Source organism: Episyrphus balteatus, chromosome 1 (assembly GCF_945859705.1).
Source record: "Episyrphus balteatus chromosome 1, idEpiBalt1.1, whole genome shotgun sequence".
NCBI lineage: Eukaryota > Metazoa > Arthropoda > Insecta > Diptera > Syrphidae > Episyrphus > Episyrphus balteatus.
Genome location: NC_079134.1, coordinates 155,103,711 through 155,109,875, shown reverse-complemented (window position 1 = coordinate 155,109,875; position 6,165 = coordinate 155,103,711). Strand labels below are relative to the sequence as shown.

Genomic DNA, 6,165 nt, shown 5'->3' with positions numbered 1-6,165 from the left:
CTGTTTCGTGTTAACACTTTTTTGTGTGTCTTCCATTTCATTGAATTACATTGTGTAACACACAAAAAAAAACTTGAATAAATTTATTTATGCTCCAGACAGTAAAGTCCCTTCTCGTCCTTGTCCAAAGGATGCCTTAGAATTCGATTAATTGAGTTAAATCACCAAGTGATTATTTTTAACATTGCAAACTCGGCATAATACAGCCACACGTGGCACACAGTAGATTTCCGAAATTATTGCATCCAATACACACAATCTGTATTTGTGTGTGTTTGCATGTGAAGGACGTTTAATAATGAATTGTGCTCCTTGGCACAGTTTGGCAGAGGAGGACTTAGGACAGCACTCCATTATATCTACATAATACACACACCACCTTGTGTGTTCTCCTTGCACTTTGTTAACTTTTAATTGCTTTCATCGAATGGAAATCGGAGAATAAATTAAAATAACATTGTTTGAGAGTGGTGCCGAGTGAGGCTTGAGGTCCGATCGGACGGAAGGGGTAACAAACAAAAAGTTAAGGCAAGCCTTTTTAAGAATCTATACTCAGCAGGCAGCCTGCCAGAGCTCTATTTAATACAACAGAAGAGTATCTATCGTTGAAATGGGGTTTTGGGGACAAAGAGTAATGTGTGCCATTGTTCCAATCGATAGAATTTTGAAATAATTAAGTTTTCGAATTGTTTGGCTGGCGATGAGTATACAAACAATATGTAGGATATATACGTGTTTGTATATGTTGTGTTTGTTTTGCACTGATTGCTAGGAATCAGGAGTTAAAAACTTCACTTTAATGGCACAGTCTGGCTTTATGTGAGAATTTCAGGAGATCCGGGAAAAGGGGATGAATAAACAATAAAGGCTTAAAAAGCTTTTGTTAATTGCATTTATTCCCAAAATAAGGTTCTGCATATACAATTTATACAATTTCAATATTATGGAGTAAATGAAGAAGGACCATGTTCGATCAAATTAATGACTGGATATAATAAAGTATATATTGAAGTTAGTACGGTATTGAAATGAAAGATTAATCAAGGATAGAACACAATACTAGCCCATAAAATCCCACCGTAGTTTTTCTAACAAATTGGTTTTGAAATTTTGAACAACATATTTATGTACATATTTCTTGAATTATTTTAGTATCTTTTCATTTCATTCTTGTCAGGATGTTACTGCTAAATGCGCCAAACTTTGATTAAATTATATGACTATAAATTCTACATCACTATATTTCTCATAACTTTATAGTTTGGTTACCTAAATAAATAAATATGTTACCTATATGCCAACAAAAATATTTGAAAAAAACGATGGTTGCTATAAAAATTAAAATTTGATTGTTTAGTATAACTAAGAGCCAACTTTTGAAATAAAAAAAAAAAACATCTTTGTACCGTTATTACCGGTACCTGCCATAGAATGGTTTTTTTAATCTATAAATTCGTTGTATAAAAAACAAAATTTTCAATTTTTTGAAAGCGGGTTGATAAATTTTATTGAATATTCGTTTCTATGTGTTGAATAATATTTTCTTCAAAATAGCTTACCTACCAACTTTTTTTTTGAAAAATGTTAGAAACATTTTTTTTTTTTTTTTGAAACGGCTCTAACGATTCAATTTTTTGTTTTAAAGTCATTTTTATACAAAAACTCAAATGGCATACTTGGTTTTGTGTAAAAGATCATTTAAAACCGTGTTTAATTAATTATAAAAATAGATTTCATTTTTTTACATTACTTGAAATTTCTTCAAAAATCAAATTAAAAATTTTTCCTATTTTTGTTTAATAAAAAGCTTTTGCATAATTGTTACTTTTACCGTAACAAAAAGTTCTTGAGAAGTAGTCGTGAATTTTTTTTTTTATTTTCCAATACAGTTTTTAAAATTTGTTTTAAATGATAAGAAATATCTGTCTGTAAATTATACGCGACTAGGAATAAGCAAAAAATATGTCAATTTTTGACAAAAAAAAAAAAGAAACGCCATTGCTCTGTTGCAGTGTTGTTTGAATCACTCATAGTACGGAATTTGATCAAAATCTTTATATACTTTTCGAAACATGTTATTATGTAATTAATTTTGAACGAAATTTAATGAAATTACCCTTATTTACCTTTACCCTATATATTTTTAATATGAATTTCACATGGTAATATCTCTATAACCACACATACGATTTTCACACATTGTATGCAGTCGCGGAATGGCGTTCAAAATTAATTTAACACCAGTCCCATGGCTGTGCGACGCACGGTACGTGCTTCGTTCTCCCAGATCCCATATAATTTTTCCTCCTTTCTATTTTAATAACGTGCAAGAAAGTCTGTAGGGTTCAATTTTGTCTCAGACTTTGGCAAGGGTTGGGGTCGAAATATTGTATGGGTCATAATACTGTATTTAAAATACTGTATGTCAAAGCACTGTATTTCAAAATTCTGTATGTACAAAATAATGCAAGACCAAAATACTGTAATGAAAAATTCTGCATTTCAAAATACTGTATTTCAAAATTCCGTATTTTAAAATGCTAAAAAATCGTTTTGATAATGTAAAAAAGTGAGCACTTTTTTTTACATTTTTTAGCCTTTTTACCTACAGCATTTTAAAATACAGATCTTTAAAATGACAGTTTTTTCAAGAATTCTTTATCATTTCATATATTATTTTCATCTTTTTCTACTTTTCAATCACCATACTGCATCAAATTGTATGATCATTCAAAACTTCCGAGAATATTCACTCAATTTTTTTAAGCTGCTTCGATATTTTGCGAAAATACAGTATTTTTGTATAAAAAAATAACTCGATCAGCTAAGATATCCGAAATATTCCAATGGAACATTACGAAAACTTAACCTGATATAGCAGTTGTTTCTCTAAATCCTTGCCAATACCTATATAAAATATAAAAAAAAGAGGTTGTCTATAAAGCCGGTTTACGGACGATGATTTTACGTGATAACGTCGTCAGAAAACAGGTTGTGTGGTTTTGTTTAAAATGAGTCAATTGAAGAGTTTACTTTTTTCAAACAATCATAATTTACAAGAAAAAGCTAAAAATACCTTTTTTATTTTCTCATTATATTAATTTTTTTATTAAAAGCTTACAAAAAAAATTATGCAATTTAAAAGCCAAGTATTTCTTCTTTTATTTTTAAATTTTTATAATGCGCAAAGAGTATAAAAATAATTTATTGAAAACAATCATTTTCATCAAAAAAAGCAAATTTTTATCTTCTCACGTCATTAATTCCATTTATTTCCCTAACAACCTATATAAAAAATGTTATACCATCTGAAAGCTTATTGTCTTAGCTCAAAATATATATATCGATCATGTCTATTAGACATCTACAAAAAGAGCTAGAATTTTTTGAACTCGATCAAATTTCATTAAAAAAAGCAAAAAAAAAAACATTTATTTTTATGTTCTCAGGCTATGGAATCAATTTTTTTGTTTGACAACCTATACAAAATAAACACCATGTGAAAGCTTATTATTTCACCTTTCATATGACGTATCAACCTCATTTCAAAGATGCCTACAAGAGAAGTTAGAATTTTTTAAAGTCAACCATGTCGAATTTCCAGACTGAGATTACGGTACTTCCCACACTGGTGGCTGTTCGGGGGGCAACAGATCTCCACTGGTGTTTTGAGGTTTTTCGCAAGTTTCTTGATTTAACATTGTGTAGCTTGTAGTTAGTTTATGTGTGTTAAACCAAATGAAAGGTAATTGTATCAGGATGCTCATAAAAGTTTAATAAAATTTCTATCTGCTCTTGGTCAAAAGTTATAACCTGTTTAATTCTAAAATTTTATTTTACCGTTATCTCAAAATTGTGTTTACTAAAATGATTGAAACTTCGCACACATTTAGTCGTGGTCATGGTCTATCATTACTCCATTTATACTTTATTCCTGTATCTATTAAAGAAAAAAAGATAAAAATAAAAAACCATGAAAATCGGTTAGTAACGGTCAAAAAACGTGTTTTTTAAAAACTTGTTTCTTCCGTTATTCAGTCAAAACTCACTAAACTAAAAAAAGTTTTTGCACATGTATTCATAAGTTTGAGTCCTATAAGTTTGAGATTTTTTGAACGCGCCAAAAAAAAACTAAAAATCAAAAATTACCCAAAAATACCAATAAAAAACGAGGTGTTTTTCAAAAATTCATATTTCGAAACGCAGAGTGTTGGAAAAAAATCCGTATCAGACCCTTAATTTTTTCTCCCTTATCTTTCACCTGGCATCTTTAGAATTGTCAAAAAAAATTTCCTTTACCCAAAATCATCATTTTGTCATAGCCCCAACACGTGTACAACGTTCAAACAAAACGTTACAGCTTCGTTTCAAAATTCTTCTGAAATGCAGTTATTCTTAAATTAATCTCATCTAAAATCAATTCTCTACGACTTTGCGTTTAGATTTTAGCCCAAATTTCATCTTTCTGTTTTACCCCTGTTTACCCTACTAAATGACGGAATTTTTAATAATCCTTCATTTGGATAAAGCTTTAGATTATTATCTTTCAAATAAGCTATAGAAGATTTTTGTATCTCTAATAGGTTATTTTTAATTTTTAATTGAAATTTTTTGCCGCACTGCGAAAGTGCGAGAGTGTAACGTTAGAAAATGGCGTCACTTTTTTGTGGTGGCTGCCATGGTTCATCGATTTATAAGACGTTACCACGTCAAAAAAAAAAAATATTTTTTGTACCGTTCCTAAGGGTACCTGCCATAGAATGGTTTTTTTATTTATAAATTCGTTGTAAAAAACACAGCCGATCTCAACCAACATATTTATTCGTAAACGTTAAAAATTTTCAATTTTTTGAAAGCGGGTTGATAAATTTTATCGAAAATTCGTTTCTATATGTTGAATAACATTTTCTTCAAAATAGCTTACCTACCAACTTGTTTTTTGAAAAATGTTAGAAACATTTTTTTTTTTTGAACGGCTCTAACGATTCAATTTTTTTTTAAATTCATTTTTATACAAAAACTCAAATGGCATACTTGGTTTTGTGTAAATGATCATTTAAAACGGTGTTTAATTAATTATAAAAACAGATTTCATTTTTTTACATTACTTGAAATTCCTTCAAAAATCGAATTAAAAATTTTTCCTATTTTTGTTTGATAAAAAGTTTTTGAATAAGTGTTACTTTTACCGTAACAAAAAGTACGTGCGACCTAGTCGTGCATTTTTTTTTTTTTATTTTCCAATACAGTTTTTAAAATTTGTTTCAAATGATAAGAAATATCTGTCTGTAAATTATACGCGTCTAGGAATAAGCAAAAAATATGTCAATTTTTGACAAAAAAAAAAGAAACGCCATTGCTCTGTTGCAGTGTTGTTTGAATCACTCATAGTACGGAATTTGATCAAAATCTTTAGAGACTTTTTCGAAATATGTTATTATGTAATTAATTGTGAACGAAATTTAATGAAATTACTCTTCATTTGTATATATTTTTAATATGAATTTCATATGGTAATATCTCTATAACCACACATACGATTTTCACACTTTGTATGCAGTCGTGCAATAGCGTTCAAGATTGATTTAACACCAGTCCCATGGCTGTACGACTGTACGTGCTTCGTTCTCCCAGATCCCATATAATTTTTCCTCCTTTCTATTTTAATAACGTGCAAGAAAATCTGTAGGGTTCAATTTTGTCTCAGACTTTGGCAATGGTTGGGGTCGAAATATTGTATGGGTCATAATACTGTATTTAAAATGCTGTATGTCAAAGCACTGTATTTCAAAATTCTGTATGTACAAAATACTGCAAGACCAAAATACTGTAATGAAAAATTCTGCATTTCAAAATACTGTATTTCAAAATTCTGTATTTTAAAATGCTAAAAAATCGTTTTGATAATGTAAAAAAGTGAGCACTTTTTTTTTACATTTTTTATATTTCATATTATTATTTTCATCTTTTTCTACTTTTCTTTTTTATCCATCTTACATACATTGCTTTGAAAAATCACCAACTGCATCAAATTGTATGATCATTCAAAACTTCCACGAATGTTCACGCAATTTTTAAAGCTGCTTCGATATTTTGCGAAAATATGGTATTTTTGTATCCCTATATTTCAAGATACAGAAATTTGTATTATTTTATAAGTTACAG

General features: G+C 29.1%; 1 protein-coding gene across 3 annotated transcripts in view; it reads right to left on the bottom strand.

Moving 5' to 3' along the window:
- LOC129906805 (uncharacterized protein DDB_G0288805) overlaps positions 1–6,165 on the bottom strand; it is a 298,594-nt gene that overhangs the window by 116,418 nt on the left and 176,011 nt on the right. The gene's annotated exons all lie outside the window — the stretch shown is intronic.